This window comes from Schistocerca serialis, unplaced genomic scaffold, assembly GCF_023864345.2.
Source record: "Schistocerca serialis cubense isolate TAMUIC-IGC-003099 unplaced genomic scaffold, iqSchSeri2.2 HiC_scaffold_1362, whole genome shotgun sequence".
NCBI lineage: Eukaryota > Metazoa > Arthropoda > Insecta > Orthoptera > Acrididae > Schistocerca > Schistocerca serialis.
In genome coordinates, this window is record NW_026047583.1 from 43,072,799 (window position 1) to 43,088,607 (window position 15,809).

A 15,809-nucleotide genomic window follows, 5' to 3' on the forward strand; every position below is an offset into this window, starting at 1 on the left:
TGCATTTTGTATTTAATTCCGTTGCAATTTCTGTGTTTCCTGGTGAATACGAAGGTCAGAGGGATACAGTAAACCTGAGGTGAAGCATCGGAATCTACAACTAGAGTCACAGGAATGGTTCAAATCACAGACAGTAAGAAGAGTCAATTTTCGTGTACTTAAGTCGGCATTGTGCCTTTTCTATTTAATTCCGATGCAATTTCTGCGTTTCATCGTCAATAAAAAGGGTCAGAGGGATACGGTAAACCTGAAGTGAAGCATCGGAATCTATAACTAGTGTCACAGGAATGGTTCAAAACATAGACATTAAGACGGGTCAGTCTTCTTGTACTTAAGTCGGCATTGTGCCTTTTGTATTAAATTCCGATTCAATTTCGGTGTTTCATCGTCAATAAGAAGGTCAGAGGGTTACAGTAAACCTGAAGTGAAGCAACGGAATCTATAACTTGTGTCACAGGAATGGTTCAAATCATAGAAGGTAGGAAGGGTCAGTCTTCTAGTACTCAAGTCGGCATTGTGCCTTTTCCATTTAATTCCGATGCAATTTCTGTGTTTCATCGTCGATAAGATGGTCAGAGGGATACAGTAAACCAGAAGTGAAGCATCGGAATCCATAACTAGCGTGACAGGAATGGTTCAAATCATAGACAGTAAGAAGAGTCAGTCTTCTTGTACTTAAGTCGGCATTGTGCCTTTCTATTTAATTCCGATGCAATATCTGTGCTTTATCGTCAATAAGAAGGTGAGAGGGATACAATAAACCTGAAGTGAAGCATCAGAATCTATAACTAGTGTCACAGGAATGGTTCCAAACATAGTCAGTAAGAAGAGTCAGTCCTCCTGTACTTAAGTCGGCATTGTGCCTTTTCTATTTAATTCCGATGCAATTTCTGTGTTTCATCGTCAATACGAAGGTTCAAGGAATACAGTAAACCTGAAGTGAATCATCGGAATCTACAACTAGTGTCACAGGAATGGTTCAAATCATAGACAGTAAGAGGAGTCAGTCTTCTTATACTTAAGTCGGCATTGTGCCTTTTGTATTTAATTCCGATGCAATTTCTGTGTTTCATCGTCAATAAGAAGGTCAGAGGGATACAGTAAAACTTAAGTGAAGCATCGGAATCTATAACTAGTGTCACAGGAATGGTTCAAAACATAGACAGTAAGAAGAGTCAGTTTTCTTGTACTTAAGTCGGCATTGTGCCTTTTGTATTTAATTCCGATGCAATTTCTGAGTTTCATCGTCAATAAGGAGGTTGGAGGGATACAGTAAACCTAAAGTGAAGAATCGGAATCTATAACTAGTGTCACAGGAATGGTTCAAAACATAGACAGTAAGAAGAGTCAGTCTTCTTTTACTTAAGTCGGCATTATGCCTTTTGTATTAAATTCCGATGCAATTTCCATGTTTCATCTTCAATAAGAAGGTCCGAGGGATACAGTAAACCTGAAGTGAAGCATCCGAAACTATAACTAGTGTCACAGGAGTCATTCAAAACATAGACAGTAAGAAGAGTCAGTTTTCATGTACTTAAGTCGGCATTGTGCCTTTTGTATTTAATTCCGATGCAATTTCTGTGTTTCATCGTTAATAAGAAGGTCAGAGGGATACAGTAAACCTTAAGTGAAGCATCGGAATCTATAACTAGTGTCACAGGAATGGTTCAAAACATAGACAGTAAGAAGAGTCAGTTTTCTTGTACTTAAGTCGGCATTGTGCCTTTTGTATTTAATTCCGATGCAATTTCTGTGTTTCATCGTCAATAAGAAGGTCAGAGGGATACAGTAAAACTTAAGTGAATCATCGGAATCTATAACTAGCGTCACAGGAATGGTTCAAAACATAGAGAGTAAGATGAGACAGTCTTCTTGTACTTAAGTCGGAATTGAGCCTTTTGTATTTAATTCCGATGCAATTTCTGTGTTTCATCGTCAATATAAGGTCAGAGGGATACAGCAAGCCTGAAGTGAAGCATCGGAATCTATAACTAGTGTCACAGGAATGGTTCAAAACATAGACAGTAAGAAGAGTCAGTTTTCTTGTACTTAAGTCGGCATTGTGCATTTTGAATTTAATTCCGATGCAAATTCTGTGTTTCGTCGTCAATAAGAAGGTCCAAGGGATACATTAAACCTGAAGTGAAGCATCGGAATCTATAACTAGTGTCACATGAATGGTTCAAATCATAGACAGTAAGAAGAGTCAGTTTTCTTGTACTTATGTTGGCATTGTCCCAATTATATTTAATTCCGATTCAATTTCTGTGTTTCATCGTCAATAAGATCGTCAGAGGGTACAGTAAACGTGACGTGAAGCATCGGAATCTATAACTAGTGTCACAGGAATGGTTCAAAACATAGACAGTAAGAAGAGTCAGTTTTCTAGTTCTTAAGTAGGCATTGTGAGTTTTGTATATAATTCCGATGCAATATCTGTGTTTCATCGTCAATAAGAAAGTCAGAGGGATACAGTAAACCTGAAGTGAAGCATCGGAATCTATAACTAGTGTCACAGGAATGGTTCAAAACTTAGACACCAAGAAGAGTCAGTTTTCTTGTACTTATGTCGGCATTGTGCTTTTTGTATTTAATTCCGATGCAATTTCTGTGTTTCATCGTCAATAAGAAGGTCAGAGGGATACAGTAAACCTGAAGTGAAGCATCGAAATCTATAACTAGTGTCACAGGAATGGTTCAAACATAGACATTAAGAAGAGTCAGATTTCTTGTACTTAAGTCGACATTGTGCATTTTGTATTTAATTCCGTTGCAATTTCTGTGTTTCCTGGTGAATACGAAGGTCAGAGGGATACAGTAAACCTGAGGTGAAGCATCGGAATCTACAACTAGAGTCACAGGAATGGTTCAAATCACAGACAGTAAGAAGAGTCAATTTTCGTGTACTTAAGTCGGCATTGTGCCTTTTCTATTTAATTCCGATGCAATTTCTGCGTTTCATCGTCAATAAAAAGGGTCAGAGGGATACGGTAAACCTGAAGTGAAGCATCGGAATCTATAACTAGTGTCACAGGAATGGTTCAAAACATAGACAGTAACAAGAGTCAGTTTTCTTGTACGTAAGTCGGAATTGTGCCCTTTGTATTTAATTCCGTTGAAATTTCTGTGTTTCATCGCCAATAAGAAGGTCAGAGGGATACAGTAAACCTGAAGTGAAGCATCGGAATTTATAACTATGTCACATGAATGGTTCAAAACATAGACAGTAAGAAGAGTCAGTTTTCTTGTACCTAAGTCGGCATTGTGCCTTTTGTATTTAATTCCGATGAAATTTCTGCGTTTCATCGTCAATAAGAAGGTCAGAGGGATACAGAAAACCTGAGGTGAAGCATCGGAATCTATAACTAGTGTCACAGGAATGGTTCAAAACATAGACAGTAAGAAGAGTCAGTTTTCTTGTACTTAAGACGGCATTTTGCCTTTTGTATTTAATTCCGAAGCATTTTCTGTGTTTCATCGTCAATATGAAGGTCAGACTGATACAGTAAAGATGAAGTGAAGCATCGGAATCTATAACTAGTGTCACAGGAATGGTTCAAAACTTAGACAGTAAGAAGAGTCAGTTTTCTTGTACTTAAGTCGTCATTGTGTCTTTTGTATTTAGTTCCGATGCAATTTCTGAGTTTCATCGTCAATAAGGAGGTCGGAGGGATACAGTAAACCTAAAGTGAAGAATCGGAATCTATAACTAGTGTCACAGGAATGGTTCAAAACATAGACAGTAAGAAGAGTCAGTCTTCTTTTACTTAAGTCGGCATTGTGCCTTTTGTATTAAATTCCGATGCAATTTCTGTGTTTCATCGTCAATAAGAAGGTCAGAGGTATACAGTAAACCTTAAGTGAAGCATCGGAATCTATAACTAGTGTCACAGGAATGGTTCAAAGCAGACAGTAAGAAGAGTCAGTTTTCTTGTACTTAAGTCGGCATTGTGCCTTTTGTATTTAATTCCGATGCAATTCCTGTGTTTCATCGTCAATAAGAAGGTCAGAGGGATACAGTAAAACTAAGTGAAGCATCGGAATCTATAACTAGTGTCACAGGAATGGTTCAAAACATAGACAGTAAGAAGAGTCAGTTTTCTTGTACTTAAGTCGGCATTGTGCCTTTTGTATTTAATTCCGATGCAATTTCTGAGTTTCATCGTCAATACGGAGGTCGGAGGGATACAGTAAACCTAAAGTGAAGAATCGGAATCTATAACTAGTGTCACAGGAATGGTTCAAATCATAGACAGTAAGAAGAGTCAGTCTTCTTTTACTTAAGTCGGCATTATGCCTTTTGTATTAAATTCCGATGCAATTTCCATGTTTCATCTTCAATAAGAAGGTCCGAGGGATACAGTAAACCTGAAGTGAAGCATCCGAAACTATAACTAGTGTCACAGGAGTCATTCAAAACATAGACAGTAAGAAGAGTCAGTTTTCATGTACTTAAGTCGGCATTGTGCCTTTTGTATTTAATTCCGATGCAATTTATGTGTTTCATCGTTAATAAGAAGGTCAGAGGGATACAGTAAACTTTAAGTGAAGTATCGGAATCTATAACTAGTGTCACAGAAATGGTTCAAAACATAGACAGTAAGAAGAGTCAGTTTTCTTGTACTTAAGTCGGCATTGTGCCTTTTGTATTTAATTCCGATGCAATTTCTGTGTTTCATCGTCAATAAGAAGGTCAGAGGGATACAGTAAAACTTAAGTGAATCATCGGAATCTATAACTAGTGTCACAGGAATGGTTCAAAACATAGACAGTAAGAAGAGTCAGTTTTCTTGTACTTAAGTCGGCATTGTGCCTTTTGTATTTAATTCCGATGCAATATCTGTGTTCCATCGTCTATAAGAAGGTCAGAGGGATACTATAAACCTGAAGTGAAGCATCGGAATCTATAACTAGTATCACAGGAATGGTTCAAAACATAGACAGTAAGAAGAGTCAGTTTTCTTATACTGAAGTCGGCATTGTACCATTTGTATTTAATTCCGATGCAATTACTGTGTTTCACAGCCAATAAGAAGTTCAGAGGGAGGCAGTGAACCTGAAGTCGAGCATCCGAATCCATAACTAGTGTGACAGGAATGCTTCAAAACATAGACAGTACGAAGAGCCAGACTTCTTGTACTAGAGTCGGCATTGTGCCTTTTGTATTTAATTCCGATGCAATTTCTGTGTTTCATCGACAATAAGGAGGTCAGAGGGATACAGTAAACCTGAAGTGAAGCATCGGAATCTATAACTAGTGTCACAGAAATGGTTCAAAACATAGACAGTAAGAAGAGTCAGTTTTCTTGTACTTAAGTCGGCATTGTGCCTTTTGAATTTAATTCCGATGCAAATTCTGTGTTTCGTCGTCAATAAGAAGGTCCATGGGATACATTAAACCTGAAGTGAAGCATCGGAATCTATAACTAGTGTCACATGAATGGTTCAAATCATAGACAGTAAGAAGAGTCAGTTTTCTTGTACTTATGTTGGCATTGTCCCATTTATATTTCATTCCGATTCAATTTCTGTGTTTCATCGTCAATAAGATCGTCAGAGGGTACAGTAAACCTGACGTGAAGCATCGGAATCTATAACTAGTGTCACAGGAATGGTTCAAAACATAGACAGTAAGAAGAGTCAGTTTTCTAGTACTTAAGTAGGCATTGTGCCTTTTGTCTATAATTCCGATGCAATTTCTCTGTTTCACCGTCAATAAGAAGGTCAGAGGGATACAGTAAACCTGAAGTGAAGCATCGAAATCTATAACTAGTGTCACAGGAATGGTTCAAACATAGACATTAAGAAGAGTCAGATTTCTTGTAGTTAAGTCGACATTGTGCTTTTTGTATTTAATTCCGTTGCAATTTCTGTGTTTCATAGTGAATACAAAGGTCAGAGGGATACAGTAAACCTGAGGTGAAGCATCGGAATCTATAACTAGTGTCACAGGAATGGTTCAAAACATAGACAGTAAGAAGAGTCAATTTTCGTGTATTTAAGTCGGCATTGTGCCTTTTCTATTTAATTCCGATGCAATTTCTGCGTTTCATCGTCAATAAAAAGGTCAGAGGGATACGGTAAACCTGAAGTGAAGCATCGGAATCTATAACTAGTGTCACAGGAATGGTTCAAAACATAGACAGTAACAAGAGTCAGTTTTCTTGTACTTAAGTCGGAATTGTGCCCTTTGTATTTAATTCCGTTGAAATTTCTGTGTTTCATCGTCAACAAGGAGGTCAGAGGGATACAGTAAACCTGAAGTGAAGCATCGGAATCTATAACTATGTCACATGAATGGTTCAAAACATAGACAGTAAGAAGAGTCAGTTTTCTTGTACCTAAGTCGGCATGGTGCCTTTTGTATTTATTTCCGATGAAATCTCTGTGTTTCCTCGCCAATAAGAAGGACAGAGGGATACAGTAAACCTGAAGTGAGCATCGGAATCTATAACTAATGTCACATGAATGGTTCAACTCATAGACAGTATGAAGAGTCAGTTTTCTTGTACTTAAGTCGTCATTGTGCCTTTTGTATTTAATTCCGATGCAATTTCTGAGTTTCATCGTCAATAAGGAGGTCGGAGGGATACAGTAAACCTAAAGTGAAGAATCGGAATCTATAACTAGTGTCACAGGAATGGTTCAAAACATAGACAGTAAGAAGAGTCAGTCTTCTTTTACTTAAGTCGGCATTGTGCCTTTTGTATTTAATTCCGATGCAATTTCAATGTTTCATCTTCAATAAGAAGGTCCGAGGGATACAGTAAACCTGAAGTGAAGCATCCGAAACTATAACTAGTGTCACAGGAGTGATTCAAATCATAGACAGTAAGAAGAGTCAGTTTTCTTGTACTTAAGTCGGCATTGTGCCTTTTGTATTTAATTCCGATGCAATTTCTGTGTTTCATCGTCAATAAGAAGGTCAGAGGGATACAGTAAACCTTAAGTGAAGCATCGGAATCTATAACTAGTGTCACAGGAATGGTTCAAAACATAGACAGTAAGAATAGTCAGTTTTCTTGTACTTAAGTCGGCATTGTGCCTTTTGTATTTAATTCCGATGCAATTTCTGTGTTTCATCGTCAATAAGAAGGTCAGAGGGATACAGTAAAACTTAAGTGAAGCATCGGAATCTATAACTAGTGTCACAGGAATGGTTCAAAACATAGACAGTAAGAAGAGTCAGTTTTCTTGTACTTAAGTCGGCATTGTGCCATTTGTATTTAATTCCGATGCAATGTCTGTGTTCCATCGTCTATAAGAAGGTCAGAGGGATACTATAAACCTGAAGTGAAGCATCGGAATCTATAACTAGTGTCACAGGAATGGTTCAAAACATAAACAGTAAGAAGAGTCAGTTTTCTTATACTGAAGTCGGCATTGTACCTTTTGTATTTAATTAGGATGCAATTACTGTGTTTCACCGCCAATAAGAAGTTCAGAGGGAGGCAGTGACCCTGAAGTCGAGCATCCGAATCCATAACTAGTGTGACAGGAATGCTTCAAAACATAGACAGTACGAAGAGCCAGACTTCTTGTACTTGAGTCGGCATTGTGCCTTTTGTATGTAATTCCGATGCAATTTCTGTGTTTCATCTACAATAAGGAGGTCAGAGGGATACAGTAAGCCTGAAGTGAAGCATCGGAATCTATAACTAGTGTCACAGGAATGGTTCAAAACATAGACAGTAAGAAGAGCCAGTCTTCTTGTACTTGAGTCGGAATTGTGCCTTTTGTATTTAATTCCGATGCAATTTCTGTGTTTCATCGTAAATAAGAAGGTCAGAGGGCTACAGTAAAGCTGAAGTGAAGCATCGGAATCTATAACTAGCATCACAAGAATGGTTCAAAACATAGAGAGTAAGATGAGACAGTCTTCTTTTACTTAAGTCGGCATTGAGCCTTTTGTATTTAATTCCGATGCAATTTCTGTGTTTCATCGTCAATATAAGGTCAGAGGGATACAGTAAAACTGAAGTGAAGCATCGGAATCTATAACTAGTGTCACAGGATTGGTTCAAAACATAGACAGTAAGAAGAGTCAGTTTTCTTGTACTTAAGTCGGCATTGTGCCTTTTGAATTTAATTCCGATGCAAATTCTGTGTTTCGTCGTCAATAAGAAGGTCCAAGGGATACATTAAACCTGAAGTGAAGCATCGGAATCTATAACTAGTGTCACAGGAATGGTTCAAAACATAGACAGTAAGAAGAGTCAGTTTTCTTGTACTTATGTTGGCGTTGTCCCATTTATATTTAATTCCGATTCAATTTCTGTGTTTCATCGTCAATAAGATCGTCAGAGGGTACAGTAAACCTGACGCGAAGCATCGGAATCTATAACTAGTGTCACAGGAATGGTTCAAAACATAGACAGTAAGAAGAGTCAGTTTTCTAGTACTTAAGAAGGCATTGTGCCTTATGTATCTAATTCCGATGCAATTTTTGTGTTTCATTGTCAATATAAGGTCAGAGGGATACAGTAAACCTGAAGTGAAGCATCGGAATCTATAACTAGTGTCACAGGAATGGTTCAAAACATAGACAGTAAGAAGAGTCAGTTTTCTTGTACTTAAGTCGGCATTGTGCCTTTTGTATATAATTCCGATGCAATTTCTGTGTTTCATCGTCAATAAGAAGGTCAGAGGGATACAGTAAACCTGAAGTGAAGCATCGGAACCTATAACTAGTGTCACAGGAATAGTTCAAAACTTAGACACCAAGAAGAGTCAGTTTTCTTGTACTTATGTCGGCATTGTGCTTTTTGTATTTAATTCCGATGCAATTTCTGTGTTTCATCGACAATAAGAAGGTCAGAGGGATACAGTAAACCTGAAGTGAAGCATAGAAATCTATAACTAGTGTCACAGGAATGGTTCAAACATAGACAGTAAGAAGAGTCAGATTTCTTGTACTTAAGTCGACATTGTGCCATTTGTATATAATTCCGTTGCAATTTCTGTGTTTCATAGTGAATACGAAGGTCAGGGGATACAGTAAACCTGAGGTGAAGCATCGGAATCTATAACTAGTGTCACAGGAATGGTTCAAAACATAGACAGTAAGAAGAGTCAATTTTCGTGTACTTAAGTCGGCATTGTGCCATTTCTATTTAATTCCGATGCAATTTCTGCGTTTCATCGTCAATAAAAAGGTCAGAGGGATACGGTAAACCTTAAGTGAAGCATCGGAATCTATAACTAGTGTCACAGGAATGGTTCAAAACATAGACAGTAACAAGAGTCAGTTTTCTTGTACTTAAGTCGGAATTGTGCACTTTGTATTTAATTCCGTTGAAATTTCTGTGTTTCATCGTCAATAAGAAGGTCAGAGGGATACAGAAAACCTGAAGTGAAGCATCGGAGTTTATAACTATGTCACATGAATGGTTCGAAACATAGACAGTAACAAGAGTCAGTTTTCCTGTACTTGAGTCGGAATTGTGCATTTTGTATTTAATTCCGATGCAATTTCTGTGTTTCATCGTAAATAAGAAGGTCAGAGGGCTACAGTAAAGCTGAAGTGAAGCATCGGAATCTATAACTAGCGTCACAGGAATGGTTCAAAACATAGAGAGTAAGATGAGACAGTCTTCTTGTACTTAAGTCGGCATTGAGCCTTTTGTATTTACTTCCGATGCAATATCTGTGTTTCATCGTCAATATAAGGTCAGAGGGATACAGTAAGCCTGAAGTGAAGCATCGGAATCTATAACTAGTGTCACAGGAATGGTTCAAAACATAGACAGTAAGAAGGGTCAGTTTTCTTGTACTTAAGTCGGCATTGTGCCTTTTGAATTTAATTCCGATGCAAATTCTGTGTTTCGTCGTCAATAAGAAGGTCCAAGGGATACATTAAACCTGAAGTGAAGCATCGGAATCAATAACTAGTGTCACATGAATGGTTCAAATCATAGACAGTAAGAAGTGTCAGTTTTCTTGTACTTATGTTGGCATTGTCCCATTTATATTTAATTCCGATTCAATTTCTGTGTTTCATCGTCAATAAGAAGGGCAGAGGGATACACTAAACCTGAAGTGAAGCATCGAAATCTATAACTAGTGTCACAGGAATGGTTCAAACATAGACATTAAGAAGAGTCAGATTTCTTGTAGTTAAGTCGACATTGTGCCTTTTGTATTTAATTCCGTTGCAATTTCTGTGTTTCATAGTGAATACAAAGGTCAGAGGGATACAGTAAACCTGAGGTGAAGCATCGGAATCTATAACTAGTGTCACAGGAATGGTTCAAAACATAGACAGTAACAAGAGTCAGTTTTCTTGTACTTAAGTCGGCATTGTGCCTTTTGTATATAATTCCGATGCAATTTCTGTGTTTCATCGTCAATAAGAAGGTCAGAGGGATACAGTAAACCTGAAGTGAAGCATCGGAATCTATAACTAGTGTCACAGGAATGGTTCAAAACTTAGACACCAAGAAGAGTCAGTTTTCTTGTACTTATGTCGGCATTGTGCTTTTTGTATTTAATTCCGATGCAATTTCTGTGTTTCATCGACAATAAGAAGGTCAGAGGGATACAGTAAACCTGAAGTGAAGCATAGAAATTTATAACTAGTGTCACAGGAATGGTTCAAACATAGACAGTAAGAAGAGTCAGATTTCTTGTACTTAAGTCGACATTGTGCCTTTTGTTTATAATTCCGTTGCAATTTCTGTGTTTCATAGTGAATACGAAGGTCAGAGGGATACAGTAAACCTGAGGTGAAGCATCGGAATCTATAACTAGTGTCACAGGAATGGTTCAAAACATAGACAGTAAGAAGAGTCAATTTTCGTGTACTTAAGTCGGCATTGTGCCTTTTCTATTTAATTCCGATGCAATTTCTGCGTTTCATCGTCAATAAAAAGGTCAGAGGGATACGGTAAACCTGAAGTGAAGCATCGGAAACTATAACTAGTGTCACAGGAATGGTTCGAAACATAGACAGTAACAACAGTCAGTTTTCTTGTACTTAAGTCGGAATTGTGCACTTTGTATTTAATTCCGTTGAAATTTCTGTGTTTCATCGTCGATAAGAAGGTCAGAGGGATACAGAAAACCTGAAGTGAAGAATCGGAATTTATAACTATGTCACATGAATGGTTCAAAACATAGACAGTAACAAGAGTCAGTTTTCCTGTACTTGAGTCGGAATTGTGCCTTTTGTATTTAATTCCGATGCAATTTCTGTGTTTCATCGTAAATAAGAAGGTCAGAGGGCTACAGTAAAGCTGAAGTGAAGCATCGGAATCTATAACTAGCGTCACAGGAATGGTTCAAAACATAGAGAGTAAGATGAGACAGTCTTCTTGTACTTAAGTCGGCATTGAGCCTTTTGTATTTACTTCCGATGCAATATCTGTGTTTCATCGTCAATATAAGGTCAGAGGGATACAGTAAGCCTGAAGTGAAGCATCGGAATCTGTAACTAGTGTCACAGGAATGGTTCAAAACATAGACAGTAAGAAGAGTCAGTTTTCTTGTACTTAAGTCGGCATTGTGCCTTTTGAATTTAACTCCGATGCAAATTCTGTGTTTCGTCGTCAATAAGAAGGTCCAAGGGATACATTAAACCTGAAGTGAAGCATCGGAATCAATAACTAGTGTCACATGAATGGTTCAAATCATAGACAGTAAGAAGAGTCAGTTTTCTTGTACTTATGTTGGCATTGTCCCATTTATATTTAATTCCGATTCAATTTCTGTGTTTCATCGTTAATAAGATCGTCAGAGGGTACAGTAAAACTGACGTGAAGCATCGGAATCTATAACTAGTGTCACAGGAATGGTTCAAAACATAGACAGTATGAAGAGTCAGTTTTCTAGTACTTAAGTAGGCATTGTGCCTTTTGTATCTAATTCCGATGCAATTTCTGTGTTTCATCGTCAATATAAGGTCAGAGGGATACAGTAAACCTGAAGTGAAGCATCGGAATCTATAACTAGTGTCACAGGAATGGTTCAAAACATAGACAGTAAGAAGAGTCAGTTTTCTTGTACTTAAGTCGGCATTGTGAATTTTGTATATAATTCCGATGCAATTTCTGTGTTTCATCGTCAATAAGAAGATCAGAGGGATACAGTAAACCTGAAGTGAAGCATGGGAATCTATAACTAGTGTCACAGGAATGGTTCAAAACTTAGACACCAAGAAGAGTCAGTTTTCTTGTACTTATGTCGGCATTGTGCTTTTTGTATTTAATTCCGATGCAATTTCTGTGTTTCATCGTCAATAAGAAGGTCAGAGGGATACAGTAAACCTGAAGTGAAGCATCGAAATCTATTACTAGTGTCACAGGAACGGTTCAAAACATAGACAGTAACAAGAGTCAGTTTTCTTGTACTTAAGTCGGCATTGTGCCTTTTGTATTTAATTCCGATGCTATTTCTGGGTTTCATCGTCAGTATGAAGGTCAGAGGGATACAGTAAACCTGAAGTGAAGCATCGGAATCTATAACTAGTGTCACAGGAATGGTTCAAAATTTAGACAGTAAGAAGAGTCAGTTTTCTTGTACTTAAGTCGTCATTGTGCCTTTTGTATTTAATTCCGATGCAATTTCTGAGTTTCATCGTCAATAAGGAGGTCGGAGGGATACAGTAAACCTAAAGTGAAGAATCGGAATCTATAACTAGTGTCACAGGAATGGTTCAAAACATAGACAGTAAGAAGAGTCAGTTTTCTTGTACTTATGTTGGCATTGTCCCATATATATTTAATTCCGATTCAATTTCTGTGTTTCATCGTCAATAAGATCGTCAGAGGGTACAGTAAAACTGACGTGAAGCATCGGAATCTATAACTAGTGTCACAGGAATGGTTTAAAACATAGACAGTAAGAAGAGGCAGATTTCTTGTACTTAAGTCGACATTGTGCCTTTTCTATTTAATTCCGTTGCAATTTCTGTGTTTCATAGTGAATAAAAAGGTCAGAGGTATACGGTAAACCTGAAGTGAAGCATCGGAATCTATAACTAGTGACACAGGAATGGTTCAAAACATAGACAGTATCAAGTGTCAGTTTTCTTGTACTTAAGTCGGCATTGTGCCTTTTGTATTTAATTCCGATGCTATTTCTGTGTTTCATCGTCAATAAGGAGGTCGGAGGGATACAGTAAACCTAAAGTGAAGATTCGGAATCTATAACTAGTGTCACAGGAATGGTTCAGAACATAGACAGTAAGAAGAGTCAGTCTTCTTTTACTTAAGTCGGCATTGTGCCTTTTGTATTAAATTCCGATGCAATTTCTATGTTTCATCTTCAATAAGAAGGTCCGAGGGATACAGTAAACCTGAAGTGAAGCATAGAAATCTATAACTAGTGTCACAGGAATGGTTCAAACATAGACAGTAAGAAGAGTCAGATTTCTTGTACTTAAGTCGACATTGTGCCTTTTGTTTATAATTCCGTTGCAATTTCTGTGTTTCATAGTGAATACGAAGGTCAGAGGGATACAGTAAACCTGAGGTGAAGCATCGGAATCTATAACTAGTGTCACAGGAATGGTTCAAAACATAGACAGTAAGAAGAGTCAATTTTCGTGTACTTAAGTCGGCATTGTGCCTTTTCTATTTAATTCCGATGCAATTTCTGCGTTTCATCGTCAATAAAAAGGTCAGAGGGATACGGTAAACCTGAAGTGAAGCATCGGAATCTATAACTAGTGTCACAGGAATGGTTCAAAACATAGACAGTAACAAGAGTCAGTTTTCTTGTACTTAAGTCGGAATTGTGCACTTTGTATTTAATTCCGTTGAAATTTCTGTGTTTCATCGTCGATAAGAAGGTCAGAGGGATACAGAAAACCTGAAGTGAAGAATCGGAATTTATAACTATGTCACATGAATGGTTCAAAACATAGACAGTAACAAGAGTCAGTTTTCCTGTACTTGAGTCGGAATTGTGCCTTTTGTATTTAATTCCGATGCAATTTCTGTGTTTCATCGTAAATAAGAAGGCCAGAGGGCTACAGTAAAGCTGAAGTGAAGCATCGGAATCTATAACTAGCGTCACAGGAATGGTTCAAAACATAGAGAGTAAGATGAGACAGTCTTCTTGTACTTAAGTCGGCATTGAGCCTTTTGTATTTACTTCCGATGCAATATCTGTGTTTCATCGTCAATATAAGGTCAGAGGGATACAGTAAGCCTGAAGTGAAGCATCGGAATCTGTAACTAGTGTCACAGGAATGGTTCAAAACATAGACAGTAAGAAGAGTCAGTTTTCTTGTACTTAAGTCGGCATTGTGCCTTTTGAATTTAACTCCGATGCAAATTCTGTGTTTCGTCGTCAATAAGAAGGTCCAAGGGATACATTAAACCTGAAGTGAAGCATCGGAATCAATAACTAGTGTCACATGAATGGTTCAAATCATAGACAGTAAGAAGAGTCAGTTTTCTTGTACTTATGTTGGCATTGTCCCATTTATATTTAATTCCGATTCAATTTCTGTGTTTCATCGTCAATAAGATCGTCAGAGGGTACAGTAAAACTGACGTGAAGCATCGGAATCTATAACTAGTGTCACAGGAATGGTTCAAAACATAGACAGTAAGAAGAGTCAGTTTTCTAGTACTTAAGTAGGCATTGTGCCTTTTGTATCTAATTCCGATGCAATTTCTGTGTTTCATCGTCAATATAAGGTCAGAGGGATACAGTAAACCTGAAGTGGAGCATCGGAATCTATAACTAGTGTCACAGGAATGGTTCAAAACATAGACAGTAAGAAGAGTCAGTTTTCTTGTACTTAAGTCGGCATTGTGCCTTTTGTATATAATTCCGATGCAATTTCTGTGTTTCATCGTCAATAAGAAGATCAGAGGGATACAGTAAACCTGAAGTGAAGCATGGGAATCTATAACTAGTGTCACAGGAATGGTTCAAAACTTAGACACCAAGAAGAGTCAGTTTTCTTGTACTTATGTCGGCATTGTGCTTTTTGTATTTAATTCCGATGCAATTTCTGTGTTTCATCGTCAATAAGAAGGTCAGAGGGATACAGTAAACCTGAAGTGAAGCATCGAAATCTATTACTAGTGTCACAGGAACGGTTCAAAACATAGACAGTAACAAGAGTCAGTTTTCTTGTGCTTAAGTCGGCATTGTGCCTTTTGTATTTAATTCCGATGCTATTTCTGGGTTTCATCGTCAGTATGAAGGTCAGAGGGATACAGTAAACCTGAAGTGAAGCATCGGAATCTATAACTAGTGTCACAGGAATGGTTCAAAATTTAGACAGTAAGAAGAGTCAGTTTTCTTGTACTTAAGTCGTCATTGTGCCTTTTGTATTTAATTACGATGCAATTTCTGAGTTTCATCGTCAATAAGGAGGTCGGATAGATACAGTAAACCTAAAGTGAAGAATCGGAATCTATAACTAGTGTCACAGGAATGGTTCAAAACATAGACAGTAAGAAGAGTCAGTTTTCTTGTACTTATGTTGGCATTGTCCCATATATATTTAATTCCGATTCAATTTCTGTGTTTCATCGTCAATAAGATCGTCAGAGGGTACAGTAAAACTGACGTGAAGCATCGGAATCTATAACTAGTGTCACAGGAATGGTTTAAAACATAGACAGTAAGAAGAGGCAGATTTCTTGTACTTAAGTCGACATTGTGCCTTTTCTATTTAATTCCGTTGCAATTTCTGTGTTTCATAGTGAATAAAAAGGTCAGAGGTATACGGTAAACCTGAAGTGAAGCATCGGAATCTATAACTAGTGACACAGGAATGGTTCAAAACATAGACAGTATCAAGAGTCAGTTTTCTTGTACTTAAGTCGGCATTGTGCCTTTTGTATTTA